The sequence below is a fragment of the Mastomys coucha genome, unplaced genomic scaffold (assembly GCF_008632895.1).
Source record: "Mastomys coucha isolate ucsf_1 unplaced genomic scaffold, UCSF_Mcou_1 pScaffold20, whole genome shotgun sequence".
Classification (NCBI taxonomy): Eukaryota; Metazoa; Chordata; class Mammalia; order Rodentia; family Muridae; genus Mastomys; species Mastomys coucha.
The window spans coordinates 43,084,246-43,099,605 of NW_022196903.1; the positions used below are offsets into that span (position 1 = coordinate 43,084,246).

General features: G+C 43.1%; 1 long non-coding RNA gene and 3 other non-coding genes across 4 annotated transcripts; 3 read left to right on the forward strand and 1 right to left on the reverse strand.

The window, feature by feature from the left end:
• Positions 1-2,270: 2,270 nt before the first annotated feature.
• Positions 2,271-2,342, forward strand: Trnac-gca. The gene has a single exon. It is a non-coding gene; the product is annotated as a tRNA-Cys (tRNA).
• A 913-nt stretch (positions 2,343-3,255) lies between these two features.
• On the forward strand, positions 3,256-3,327 carry Trnac-gca. Its single transcript has one exon. It is a non-coding gene; the product is annotated as a tRNA-Cys (tRNA).
• Positions 3,328-6,123: 2,796 nt separating this feature from the next.
• Positions 6,124-9,438, forward strand: LOC116098852. Its single transcript, XR_004121973.1, has 2 exons — positions 6,124-6,267; positions 8,586-9,438. It is a non-coding gene; the product is annotated as an uncharacterized LOC116098852 (long non-coding RNA).
• Positions 8,436-8,507, reverse strand: Trnac-gca. The gene has a single exon. It is a non-coding gene; the product is annotated as a tRNA-Cys (tRNA).
• Positions 9,439-15,360: the final 5,922 nt, after the last annotated feature.

Sequence of the window (15,360 nt, forward strand, 5' to 3'; positions counted from 1 at the left end):
AAATGTCTAGCCTTTGTATGCGTGATAAGGCCTATACTTCTTCCCTCATGCTATACTGAGTCTGTACAGTAAATATTTTTCATTAAACACTTGGTTTGAATGAGAACAGCCCCATAGGCTCATATATTTGAATGTTAGGTCCCCAGATGGTGGAACTATTTAGGGATGTTTGGAAGGTGTGACCGTGTAGGAGGAAATCTGTCACTGAGCGTATACTTTGAGGTTTCAAAATCTCCATCAGGCGTAGACCTTCTGCTTCCTGCTCGTGTGTCAGATGTAAACTCTGAGTTTGTGCTCCAGTGACAAGCCTGCCTATGCTACCATGCTCCTCACCATGGCCATCACAGACGAAACTGAAAAAGTTAAGCAATCCCCCACCTAAGCGTTTTCTTTTATAGTAAGCTGTCTTAATCATGATGTGTATTCATGGCAATAGTGTAATGCAGTACTCATGTATGTGACTCTATAGTAACAGAGAACAGTATGAGAAAAGTTGATACTGGAGCCTGTGTTGCTGTTATAACAGGACCTATGCTGCTGCTTGTTGGAGGAATATGGGAGATGACTACACTTTAGATTAGAAAAGCAGTTGAACACATACGCTGTTCCTAGGCCTCCCTTCACATATGTAGCAGATGTGCAGCTTGGACTCCATGTGGAGACAGGGCTATCCCAAAAGCTATTACCTGTACATGGGATATGTTCTAGGTGGGCTGCCATGTCTGGCCTCAGTTGGGAAGGATGCATGTAGCCTGGCAGAGACTTGACATACCAGGGTGGAGAATATAGAGGGGGCCCCCACCTTCTCAGAGGAGAAGGGGGTGGGGGGATGGGTTTTGAGAGGGGTGACTGGGAGGGGTCAGTGAGCAGGATGTAAAGTGAATAAATAAAAAGATGTAAGAAAGTAATGAATAGTAGTTGAATACTATACGTGTGATGTAATGGGCCATACTAACAGGAGCTTGGGAAAAAGTAGTGCTCAAAGCAATGAGATTGTGTAATACAGTTCAAAATGTGTCAAAGAGGAAGGATATTTACATTATTAACAATTTTTGGCAAAATATATTATCTGAAATTGACCTTTTAAAAAATATCTACAATGAACTAAATAGAACAGTTTTAGATCAATATTATTAGCAGAGGAGATTTCAAGACAACCTAATGTTGACAGTTTCATATGGTTATGAGTTATTATCATTCTTTTGCAAATCTGAAATGGAAAGGAAAAGATGGGGAAAATGAAATACAAAACAGATGGCACTGCTTCCTTGGAGTCATCCACCGGCTTTGGCCCTTACAGCCTTAAGGCCTTCTCTCCAGCACAGCACTCTGACCTTGAGTGCAGGGGTTTGAGAAAGGGATTGAATTTATGACTGAGTGTTCCACAGTCTCTCACCCTCTGTGCACTGTCCATTTGTGGGTCTCTGTGTCAACTTCCATCTACTGCAAGGAGAAGCTTTTTGAACGTGAGCTGACCAAAGCACTGATCTGAGTGTAGCAGTCCATCATTAGGAGTCATTTTATTGCTGTGTTCCTGTAGCAGTACAATAGTAGTAGGTTTTCTCCTAGGGCCTATAACCTAGCTAGTCCCAGGTTCAAGGCCATCTTAGCAGGATTAAATATGGGCACCATCTAATGGAGTGGGCCTTTCTGCCATTTTTTAAAAAGTTATGGTTAAACATTGTGTCACAAGCTATTCCAAAGGCTATTGGTTCTTCTCTACAACCTGATGGTATTGACCCTATTGCTTAAAAATATGTTTTTACAATATTTTCATTAATTACTTGAGATGTCATATGGTGTATTTTGATCATATTCACCTTCAACTCCTTTTAATTCCTCTTCACAGAGCCATCTCACCTTTGTACCACAGGCTCTGTGTCCTCCAATTTGTGCTGTCCATATGCTTCTGGGTCAGAAGTGTTCCACTGCAATAAGATTGATTTACCAAGAGCCACTCCCTTAAAGAAAACAATTCTCTCTCCCTAAAAGCCATCAATTCCTTAACATCCAGCCCTTTGAGTGTATCTTGCATAGGTAGGTCTGCAGAATGAGATAAATGCAAACATCCAGGTGTTTGTATTCTGTCTCAGTTGTGAAATAGGATAGGAGGATGCTGGTCATGAGGAGGTGACAGACAGGCGTGCAGAGCTGGCTTAGGACTGGGCCTCACAGGAGAACACAGATGACTTCAGAGTACTGGAAAGTACACACATTGGGGAGTGGCCATACAGCTTCAGAAATGTTTATGAGATATACATGAAGCAGATGGGGGTATAGCTCAGGGGTAGAGCATTTGACTGCAGATCAAGAGGTCCCTGGTTCAAATCCAGGTGCCCCCTTCTTATTGTCTCTTTTATATACGAGAGACCAAATATGAAGTATTGGCTAACATAGGGCTGCTAACAGATTGTGTTCCCATGTGTTCTGTATTCTGCTCAGGCCGGGTCTCTGTTCTCTTCTCTGAGAGGAGCTAGTATAGGACCCACTGTGAGACCCAACCAGGTCACATGTTGTAGCACAAGCCACACTCCAAGGCTTTATAAGGCTCTGTAAGGCTCACTTGGTGCAGAAGGTCACAGAAAAGAGTCTTATGGAGCTGAGGAGTGGCTTCTTCGTCTGGAAATTTCCATAGCTGTCCCATCAGGAAGTCCTCCAGAGCCTCCTATAGGGTGATCCTTAATTCCACTTCCCCCTAACCTGTGCTTTGGCTCCTGCTCTTTCTAAGAAAAGACCAATCCATGAATTTGACTCCTATGTATACTATGACTCTGAGGAAAAAGGAAAATGACTTATCTCTCTTTGTGTATTCACTGTGGCTGATAACTGAGAAGAGCTAATGAACTCCATGTGTGATATTGAGTGAGTAAATAATGGAGTGAAGTAATAGCACCCACCTGATGTCATGAAGGATAAAGTTCTCTCTGGGTTCCAGATTGGGCTAATGAAGACCCAGAATCCGCAGCTCTTGTCTTGGTCATTTACAAAAAATTGTGAACTGAAGGAAACCACTATGATTAAGTATCTTTCTAGATTTAAAGGAGAGGTCTGCAGCACACCCAAAGAGAGAGAGAGGTGCATTTAGGTGGGCTAATCAAAGTTGGAGAGGAGAAGAGTGAAGGGCAGACTTAAATAGAAAAATCCTGCCAGGTTCAAGATCAGTAGAGGAAGCAGTCGATCATGAACAGAGAGCAAGCACGGGTGTGGTATCAAGTTTGAAGAGGTTATAATGAGAGGCTACCTTACCTATAAAATGGGGGTATAGCTCAGGGGTAGAGCATTTGACTGCAGATCAAGAGGTCCCTGGTTCAAATCCAGGTGCCCCCTTTCTTAAATATTATTTTTGTACTGAACTTACCACATCCACCTTAGCAGAACCTCAGTGAAGCTAGGAGATCTCCATTAGTTGAAGATTTTTTTAATAAACTGCATAGCCTCCCTCTCTGGGCTGCATAATACAATGTAATTTGATGCCTTCCATGAGTATGACTTAGCCTTAAGAGTACTTAACATAATTATCACACAAAGGGACAAACTTACAAGACTCGGAATCTACACCCCCACAAACACATTTGCACAATGATTAGAAACAGAAAATGATGGAAGGACAAAATATAACAAATTTTCCCATAAAGGAATATGTGGGCTTCCATCCTAAGTTTCTGCAAGTATTCAGCACAATGGATGAATGTCACAGGAAGAGTCAAAGAATTTTAACACCAAAGGAAGATTGTAAAACCCTAGGCTACAAGTAGTATGTGATATATAAAGAATAAGAAATCATCATGGTAGTTAACTTTTCAACATCAGTACTTGACACTAAGAGATAATAAGAAATGTTTGGAGGAGCAGTGGTAGCACACACCTTTAATCCCTGTACTTGGGAGGCAGAGGCAGGTGGATTTCTGAGTTCCAGGCCAGCCTGGTTTACAGAGTGAGTTCTAGGACAGCCAGGACTACACAGAGAAACCCTGTCTCGAAAAAACAAAAAAAGAAAAAAAAAATGAAATGTTTGTGGCTCCAGGACACCCCTGAGTAACAACTCAAAGGGAAATATCCATACCTGGCACTGGAATGTCTTATTTGGCAATCTATGGCTTCTTGGATGAGCATAATCCCCATGTAGGGCAATTCCAATTAAACTCTGGTGTTCTGAAACCCCAGAACAATACAGGATAATGTCATTGCTCTCAGATGCCTACAAGCATATGCTCACTAAATGCTATTGGTAAAGACACCACACATATTCGGCACAGGACATGGGGAACCAAGTTGGTACTGACCAGGAAGCATCCTCCTCATTGGCTAGTTTTGGTGGAACTGGAAGGTACTTTGTAAAGTCATCAACAGTCTTGCCTAGCTGTGGACTCTGTGAACCGCAATAATGACCTGCATGGCAGGTTATGAGGCTGAAACCCCCTTTTGTTGGGTTCAAAACACCATGTGTTCTAGGAACACAGGGCAAGTGGAACAGGGTAGGCCAGAAGCAAATGTCCTTAGTGTTCATTTGAGAAAACCTAAACCAAACTCTCTGGGAAGAGTTCCTTAGGATGACCTACCTACCTGGGGCTCTAGGGTTGTTTCAGATACACTTGTTTATACCTCTTAATTTTATATAAGCAACTTCATGCTACAGATGTGAAAAAAAAAACACTAAATCAGGCCTAAGCAGGACACAAGTCATAATGACCACGCCACAGCAAAGTTCACGTTAATGATTCAGGGACTCTGGTCCCAGCTTTCCTGAGCAGGGATTGAGCAGCCTCCATCATCTCCCATCTTCCTCACTCTTGTTAAATCCCTTGATGTATCTGAAGAAGAATGGCTTCTGTCCTCAGAATTGTGGAGTTGAAGGTCCAGGAGCATGACATGGCCAGCAGTGTGGCCAGCAGGGTACAGTCTTGAGTCAGGGATTGCATGAACTGTAAGCAACTGCTCTGCCAGTCTCACCACTGCGAACTTTAAGCCCTGAACAGAGGATTCATAAGGACTCAGAGTCCAAAGAACAAAAAGAGAAGGAAAAAAAGGGAGAAAAGAAAGGAAATGTAAGAAAATTGTCCACCAAGAAAACAGAGACAAGACTGAAGGGTGGAAACGTAAGACAGGACTGAAGGGCTGGAGGCTAGAGCACTGGCGTCATGATTTGTAGAAGACACGGGTTTAGTTCCTAGCACCCACTTGGCATCTCACAAAAATCTCCAAGTCCAGGTCCAGGGGATCTGAAATGCTTTTCTCGTTCCCCTGGGTACCAGGAAACCACGTGTTGCATAGACATACATGCAGACAAAACACTCATACAAAAAAAACTTAAAAAGGAGACTGAAGGACAAGGTTTGGTGCTGCACAGTAGGGAGAGTGGGACCAAGTGACCCACTGACTTTGCCTCAGAATAACTTGACAGCCTCAGATTCAGGATATCCCTCCACAATGTCAGGTTTATGGAGTGACTAATTAAGAACTTCTGAAATAGACATAGATCGTTAAACATTGATGGGGCTCTCACTTATGATTGATATCTGATGTTTGTAAAGCACATTGACAGGGTCCTAGGAGGGACAGTGTTGGAGGTGACTGGTAAGCAGAACACTAAAGAGAGAAGACAATTATAGGCTTGTAGATGAATAGAAGCAGCAGTAGGAGTCAGCTGGATTTGAACTCACAACCTGAGTCTGCAGTCCAACAGTCAACAAGTTACATCCCTGTTGTGTCCGGCTTTCCTAGTGCGTTTCACCTGTGTCACCCTGAGTAGATCCCATAATATATTGTATATGTCACGAAACCAGACTCATCACCAGCTCACTCAAACTCTGTGTTTCCTGCTCAATCCCCAAAGGCCCCTCATTCATCTCACAGGTTCTTTTCCAGCAGGAATCACAATCTGAATTCCTTCAATAAGTCAGGGGCTCGGCCTTCTCCTTTAGGACCTGTGGATTTAGGGAGCAGGTTGAGGAATCAAGGCTTGTCAGCAGAGCTCTCACAAGAATCATGAGGATCCAGTGATGTGACTCTATTTTTCAAAAGTCATCATCACAATGCTGCTTGATGACACATATCTGGATACACTGGGCTTCTGTGGGACAGGCTTCCCTTTTCTGGGATGCTTTTCTCCATGTAAGAGAATTTACCAGGCATCACTTCAGTCAGATCAGTCTTCATAAGGAGCATCCAAGTTACACTGCTGAGATGTATCTGATGGGAAGGCTCTGGGTTCTGGGTTCTCTACTCTCCTTGAACTGATTTAGTCAAGGCCTCCTGCCTTGGAGAGAGGTCAGTTTCACTTTTTTTTCAACAGCAAAGTGCTATCTGCATTGCCTCTGAATTCTCTTTATGAATCATCAGTTCTCATGGGAAGTCAAACCCTTCTCATAGAATGTATGATAAGAACAGCCTGTCACAAATAGCTCACACAGTCATCGCTTTACTCTGAAACAGCCTTTCAGCTCTGCAAGTTCATGTGTGTGTGTGTGTGTGTGTGTGTGTATTTCTCCATCCATCCATCCATCCTAATGGGTCCTCATGACAGTCACTTTACACACTTTCAATACTAGTCTTTCATTATCTTTCCAGTAGTGAGCATCCTGTATGTCCTGTACTTTGGAATCAAACCAGTCAACCCAGTGGATGTTCCAGTGACATCCCAATGCACCAGTCTTACAAAAGGAACAAACCATCTTCTGAAAGCAGAAAGAGCACTCCTCTGTCATCTCCTCAACAGCTGACATTAGCGAGTTAGTGACTAAAAAGTTCAGCAATCCTCTGCTGATGTCTTCTGCCTCCTACAGGTTTTGCCTTCAGATAGTGTTTGTCCATGCTGGCACAGCCTCGGCCTCTGCCCACCCCATCCTAGCCTGCCAATAGAGTCCTGAAACTCAGAATAAAGTTCATCACTCAATGGGCACCTCTGGAGCATACCTGGACTGTTGCTCATTGAGTCGGGGGCACTGGAGGAAGGTGTTCCATTTCTGCTCCTGTGATAAAAGAGGCAAGTGAGGGAGGAAAGGGTTGATGTTAGCTCACAATTGAAGTAGAAACCTTAGGGTTCTTTGGAAAGTCAGTTGTGTTGGATGGTGTTTTGCTGGGGCAAACACGTGTAGTAGTATTTTCCTGAAATGGATACAGGTGAAAGACTAAGGCAGACTCATGAAGGAGTGTTTTGCTGAAGCAGACACAGGAGAAAGGATGTTTTACTAAAGCAAACGTGTGAAAGGACATGTGATGATAGATTCTTTGCTAATGAACATGTATTGGTCTGCCTTACATTATGTAGTTGGGCTGTATTTGTTAAGACTTCATAGAAAGAAACACCAAAACACATCCGATGGTGTGCTGCAGCTTCTAGGACTCAGGCTGATTGGCAGAGTGATGTCAGCCGAGACAGACAGATGCTGAGAAAAGACCCGTGGAAGACACAGGATGTTTGGAGGGTATAAATACAACTCCACAGACAGTAATGGAGGCTGAGCTTGGCTTGCTGTACAATGCTTGTTGGTCTCGCATCTTCACTGATCCTTACTTCCCTGACAGAGGCATGGCAGAGAACGGAGGGACCTGGCATTCCTGCTGGTCCCTCCTGCTAACTCATGCTAAGGCTAAGGCTGTCTCTGCTAGATAGTGCCACCATTGCTGATTCATGTTTGCTATCCTGATTCTCCTGAACTGAATTGCTGATGTATCCATAAAGTGTTTTTGAGTGGATGGAGCTGCCATGGCTAACCTGTGAACTGAACTGCCACTTTCCAGGCAACACAGATGGGCATGGCTCCAAAGAACCATTTCTAAACAGATCCACTTCCACTATATACTTTCTTTCCCAATACCTCTGCTGGGTGGAGGACTAGAAAGAAAGAAAAAGAATTTAAGAACCATCATTAAAAGTAGGCTTTGAAAAAATTAAAGTTCACACAATTTCAGGTAATGCTCCCTTATTTCAAGGAAGTCAAGGCAGCAGGAACTTTAAGCAGTTAGTCATGTCATAGCTGTGGTTAAGAGCAGAGAAAAATGAATGCATGCATGCTTGTCAGTGCTAAGCTCACTTTCCACACTCACACAATCCAGGATCTCTGCCTAGGGAATAGTGCTGGGTCTTCATATATCCATTGTCTTAGTCCTCAAGATAATCCCCTCCAGACATGCCCATCTAGATACTGTATTCCTCATTGAGACTTTATTTCCAAGGTGAGTCTACAATGTGTCAAATTGACAATTAAAACTAATTATTCCAGTGAGGATGAGGGAAAGAATACAGATGATGTGGTTAAAAAAAAAAAAAAAGATAGGACTCAGCAGAGATAAGAGCTCTGCAATAGACTAATAATGTTCCTTAGGGGCTCCATCCAGCCTTTGAGCCAGTGAATGCTTATAAGTGTAATCAATGGCAGAAACATCATGGGTGGCCTGCCTAAGATGAATGGTAAGTCAGTAACCAGACATAAATAAGGGGGCACCTGGATTTGAACCAGGGACCTCTTGATCTGCAGTCAAATGCTCTACCCCTGAGCTATACCCCCATTGGTATTGGTGTACACAGTTAATAATTTTCATCTCTGTGGTGATATATTATGACTGACTATAAAGTTAAATTACAGATGCTCACAGGCCCACTTTCCAGAAGCTGCCAGACCTGACTGGTGAGATGCCTTCCTCAGCTTTGCAGCTTCCCAGGCCCATCCTTGAATAGCACCATCAACCAAGAAAAGGAGAGGAGCAGCCTGCAGGCCCTGCGCCCACTTCACACTGCTGTCCTCCGTCCTGAGCTGGCCAACTATCTTCCACCTCAGCCCCCAGACGGCCCCAACAGATGGGCTGTCATTCAAAAATTTGATGGAGGCCATAGCTGACACTGTCAGCTGCAACACTGCAGGATGTCTTTCTGCCTGGCACAGCAGCTGAGCAGTCTTTCGCCTTTGAGGATGAAGCAAGTGAACAGTGGGATCTGGAAGGAGGAGAGAAACTCACAGAGGAAACGTCCAGCCTACATAGACCACCAAGTTTTCTGATTTGTCTCCTTAGTCTTGACCACAGGTTTACCAGACAGCCAAGTAGGGAGATACTTGTATAGTCAGGCTTTCCTTTCTGGACATTGTCGGCCTCTATACCTGCTGTGCCTAGAAAACTGCAGAAGAATCTTCTGTCGTAGTCCTAGTCTTGTCTTTATGAACTCAAAAGAACGAAAGAAGCTAGATATATGCTGGAATTGGGGAGACAGACATTAATAACAAGGACACCCAGCCTGCCAGAATAAATGGGAGGAGGCGATCCATCTACATGACAGGTATTCAGTGGAGCCTGGAGCCCCCAGCTCTGCTGAGACGTGAATGAAAGAAATGTAGAGTGGAATGTGTGTAATATAAATATATGGTAGGGGGTACCAGGATTTGGACCAGAGACCTCTTGATCTGCAGTCAAATGTTCTATCCCTGAACTATATCCCTTCCATCTCAGACATGTCTAATATGTGTCATTCACCTTCTACATTCCTAAACCTTATTTTTTTGTTGTCTCGTGAGACTTGGTAAAACCAGTAGTACTGCCACCACAAACAACCCAGAGAGGTTCCTCTCCTGCCAACATTGTCTCCATTCTACCTCTGTTGTCATGTGAGCACTTTCCCTGGAGACATGAGGACATAAGCTATTACAAAGTACTTTAGATTTATATGTCCGACTTTCTCAGTAAAGTAACAAGCTCTTGGTATGAAGAGGTCCTAATGTATTTTGGACTCCATGTGGTACCTGCATGTGAAAACATCTCTCCAGCCCATGTATGGTTTGTGTGTTAGATTCTAAGTTGGTTGCTGGATAGTTAGTGAAAATGTCTCTTCAGGCCTGAGTGGTTCACTGAAGACCTCTGACAAGCATCAGGAAGACAGCTGAACAGGTGGATAGAGAGGGCCTTTGGCTTAGAACTAGGTAATGCTATGGGCCCCACCCTGCCCCTCAGATCTACCCCTAAAGCATGGATGGTTTTAATCTGACATGTATGTGATGATTTGAGTAAGAATGGCTCCCATAAGCTCAAATATTTGAATTCTTGGTCCCCAGTTATTAGAATTGTTTAGGAAGAATGAGAAGGTATTGAATTTTTGAGGTAAGTGTGTTACTGGGGTTAGGCTTTGAGGTTTCAAAAGCCTGATGCAGGTGCAGTCCTGCAGATCATGTAAGCTCTCGATATCATGCCTTCCTGCCAGTCACCCCACTCCCTACATTTTGATCATGGATTAACCATCTGAAAATGTAAGCAAGTACCCAATTAAATGTTTCCTTTTATAAGTTGCCTTTGCCATGGTGTCTCCTCACAGAAATAAAACAGTAACTAGGACAATGGGTTTTGTACTTGCCAAAGGGTCTTGTACAATTATAGTTAGAAGTGAGATATTTTTAAAGTTTAGCAAGAAAAAAAATTCCCCCTCTTTTTTGTATATCCTTCCTATTCCTCTGTCTGTGTGCCATCAAATAAATTCACTATTCTACAGTTTGTCTAATTAAATACAGTCTTGAAATCAGTAACTGACTGGCTTCTGTAGATTAGGATTATAAATCATGTGCCTTCTGCTATACTCAGTTTTCAAATATATTTCTATCTGAACTTTTGTTTGAATTTTCTTCTATGTTTCTATCATGATGATTAGGTAATCGTATTCATGGATTATCTAGATGGTGCTAAGTGGGGCTAGGATTCTGGGTAGAAGCTTTGCTTTAATAGAAGCTAGTGACATTATACTTAAAATTTTTCATGGATACACCTAGATTCGTGTTTCATTGTTGATTTTAAATCTAACCTAGCTGACAATAAAGCTTAAGTAACATCACTGCATCCTCTGTGAACTTTACACTACACCTCTGGCTCCTAAAGTCTCATTCTTCTCTCATAATGCACATCAGCTTTCGTCAATCTCTAAAGCCTTAACACTGTCAACACTACACAAAAGTCCAACGTTTCTTCTGAAGATCAAGGTAACCTCTTAACTAGGAGTAACAAAAATAAAAAAAAATGGAGTTACATATTTCCAATATACAATGTCTTACTATTCTATTGTAAAAAGACATGTCTACCAAGGCAATTTATGAAAGAAAGCATTTAATTGGGAGTTTATGGTGTCGGAGGTTTGGTTAGTCCATGATCATCATGATGAAAAGCACAGCAGTAGGAAGGCAAGCATGGCACTGGAGCAGTGGCTATGTGTTTACATCTTAGTCCACAAGCATCAGATACGGTGGGAGGGGAAGTAAAGGAAGGAGGGAGGGAAGGAGGGGGAGAGGGAGAAAGGGAAGGGTAGAGAAAGAGAGAGCGCTAGGGAATGGTGTGGGCTTTTGAAACTTCTAAGCCGGTGGGGACAGTGGCACACCAAGAAGGCCACACCTCCTAATCTTTCCCAAACAATTCTACCACCCGGGGATCAAGCATATGGGGCTATGGGGAGCATTCTCACTCAAACCATCACATAAAATAAATAGAATAAACATTCCTGTTCCAAAATGGAATAATGGGGTTCAGCAAAGAAAGATGGGCCCAAAACAAAACTGAAACTCAACAGGGAAACACTTTGGCTCCATGTTTGGTATCAGGCTCATGATGGACACTATGCTCCAACACTCTTGAGCAATATTACATTCCTGACTCTGCTCCCTGGAGCAAATATAAGCTCTGTCTTGCTTGGCTCCAGTGTCTACCTCCAGCTTTCCTGAGTGGCCATTCCATAGTCCTGTCTTCTGTATGCCTCAGGGTCTCCACTGCAATTTATACTTTAATGTCTTCACTTATTTTTAAAGACTTCTTTTATTTTTAAATGTCTGAATATTTGCCTGTATGTATGTCTGTGTGCCGTATGAATGCAGTGCCCACAGAGGCCGGAAGATGGCACTGGATCCCCTGGAGACAGAGTTACAGGTAGTAGTGAACTGCTACCTGGGTGCTATATATCAAACCAGAGGCTTCTCCAAGAGCAGGCAGTGTTTTCAACTGCTGAGCCATCTCCAGCAACCTACCATGCAGTGACTACTCCCTCTGCAACCTTGGTGCAAACTTAGACCATCTCAGTTTTGCATCCTTCATACCTACAAAACCAGTACCACGTGAGCCATGGTTCCAAGTTCTGCTGCCAGCCTGAGGTGAAGTTTGCTCCCTTTAGACTACAAGTTGCTCCAGCCTCTGTTGTAATCAAGGATCCAGAGAGTGTTCTCGCTTTAGGCCCTTTCTTTTGAAATGAGTTTGTGTTTCTCCAAGCTGAAGCCTGTGCTGAATGAGGTCTGCACTCAGAGCACCTGTCCAGTTGTCCCTTTGCAGAACACTTGGCTCTTCTCAGTGGTGCTAATGCCTTTCAATTGCTTCCCACTCTACCCATCTGCAGCTTTAAGCTTCATCGCACCTTTCCCCTTCACTGCATGCTTTTATTATTCTGCTCCACTTGCTGTTCTCTCTCTCTTAGCATTCGCCTGGATGAAAGCAATGGACAGTAACAATGATACAGTTTGAATCCCATTAGTCCATTACGTTTGAATTCAACCTCATTCAAGTCCTCAGGCCAGAGGGACACAGAGCAAAGCCAGATAATTTGCTAGAATGAAGGGCCACTAGGCCAGTTTCTGAGTCTTTGTCCTCCTTGTTCTCCTCTGAAACCTCACGCACTGGGCTTCTTTTTTCCTTGTTCTTAGCATTCAGACCTCCTATTAATCCCTGCCTACAGCATCATACGGCTTCTCTGGGCCACATCTCCAAACACTTCCACATCCCTCCTGAAAACCAGTTCCAAGACCTATGAAGCTTATGGTCAGGCTTATCACAGCCCCAAGCCTTGGTTCCAGTTTCCTAGATTACTTTTCTTGGTGCTGTGACCAAATACCCGACAAGAAGCAAATTAAGGGAGGAAGAGTTCATTTTAGCTTATAATTTGAGGACATTCAGTACATCATGTGTGGGGGAACATGTCAGCAGAAACATGAGGCAGATGGTCGTGTGGCATCCACAGACAGGAACCAGAGATGAATGTTTGTGCTCAGCTCATTTTCTCCACTTTTAGTCTTGGGACCAAGCCCTTGGGACAATGCCACATAGATTCCGCTTCAGTTAAATCTTTCAGGAAATATTCTTATACTGTTAAACCTGGGAATTGCAAGGAGAAAAAAAACCAAATCCATAATTGTCCAATTAAGGCAAGGTGTATTTCAGGGTGCACCTGGGACTGGCTAGCCGATTGTCTTACTCTAAGTTAGGATTTGAGAGAGCAGCCTCTGCTGGTCTCTTGAAGTCTCTTTTGTAGGAGAGATAAGGTGTTCACAGGGGCAAGAGAGTTGGCTGTTATACATTGTTAGAAAGATACAATGAAAGGGAAACCCAAAGGTATATTTCCATGTAATTGTACATCTGGGCAAACTGATAAGAAAGGTTAACCACCACACATGCTCCAGCAGCTGTTCATGAACACAGCCAAGTGCAGTCACAGAGAGCGATTACAAGCCTTCTGCCTCAGAGTGCCTTGCACACCCTCTTGGGTCACAGCAGCTTTCCAGAAGTCATGGTGCTACTTCAAATACCCTCCATGTTTTCCATTTCACTCTCTGCAGAAACGTTCAGGGATAGAAACTATAGTCATGCGTTCTTCAGACACAGACACACGCTAAATTGTTCTAATGAATGGAAATTCATAGGGAGCTAAGGACCCTATTTATCCAGAGACGGTGGCCTGTGTGTTGAGACAAAACTCCCACAGAGAAGGGCAGACAGAAGGCTGTAAAGGTGAGCACTCAGGAGGAGACAGCCATGCCTGGAGAAGCTCACCCGTGGATGCTAGAACCTGGGAAGCTTGCTAGAGCAGCTCTAAACAGTCTGTTTCCTCTTCTTCCCTTGCAGTAGAACTCCAGCATCTTGAAATTCAAAGATGAGACAAAATTTTTACAAGTAAAATACTAAAAGGGCTGAAGGTACACAGTTTTAAATCACTGACCACTTTACCTGCCCACAAATATTCTTTGTCTGCACTTGAGCACATATTCAGTTGTCTCTAATATGCATCTGTGTGGCATTAACAACTATACTTCTTTTTTCTCTCTGTAGGAATGGTTCCATTATAAATTGAACCCACCCCTCAAACACCAATGTCCTTCCACTCAGCAACCCACTACAACAAAGACATTGATTTGAAGAACCAGCATTGTTACTCGGAGTAGGCATTTAGAATCAGCCAGTGGTGCAAGACAAGTGCCCTGATGGCCTTAGATGACACAATCATTTCCTCTTCCTTGTTTATAGTTCTGACTGTACAGTTAGCTGCAAATGCATCACCCTCAGATGACAAAAAACTATCTGGAACATCTTGGGCTCCGCTTCCATCCCTCCTAGGGCATCCATCCTGTAATGTTCAGTGATTCCAAACCCCACAGGGACAGCCCTGGAACAGAGGGCCCTTGGGCTATTGCCACTGTGATATAAAATGGGGCAGGTCTAAATGAGATTCCATCTGCTCTGGGCAGGTTTCCTGAACCCTGGGCGACCTGCTCACCATGAATCCTAGAGTTCTGTTATTCACTGCTGCCTGTCTAGGAATAATGATGTAGCTTTATGTTATTTAACTTGTGTGAACATTCACTCATTAAAGGCATGCAATAAATAGAAATTTCAGATTGATAACCATGTGTGGTGACTATACTTAACTAGTGAATGATAAATTTGTTATTCCAAGAAACCTTGTAGTATCTCAGAAAGGTGACAAAATGAAGTAACAAAGTCTGGAGATGACATTAGGGAATCTGCACAAGCCATACTCTCAAATCATTCTGGAACTTGGACACATTTGAAAACATTTATTTAAGTCTACACTTCTGTTGTTGTTGGATATTTAATAACCCTATTCTTATCATGACCCAGTCAGTTCCCCAATAATTGAGACAGAGTCCTATTGGTTTATTTAATCAGCTTTATCACAATTGCTAGGTGATTACCCCTAATCTATTTTTCTATGCCAAACTAGCTATTTCCTAGCTGTGTTTCTCAAGTTACTTACTGTTTGAGTCTCTCCTAGGCTGGTTTTGTTCCATCAGTCTATTTAGTCTTCTTTCCTCTCTCTCTCTCTCTCTCTCTCTCTCTCTCTCTCTCTCTCTCTCTCTCTCTCTCTCTCTCTGTCTAATGCAGCCCCCAGCCCAGTAAATAAAGCCCTACCTACCTTTATTTTCTCCATTAATTGGCTGTCAGCCACTTCTATTTAACCAGTTAGAAGAGATTGGCAAGCAAATATACAACACCATTTGGTTTCCATGTATGCTTGTGTGCTTGTTGGACTGCAACCAGATCGTGGGGACCAGTATTTAGCATTTGAATATATAGCAGCACCAGACCAGCCCCCAACACACTTCTTTTTTTTTTTTTTTT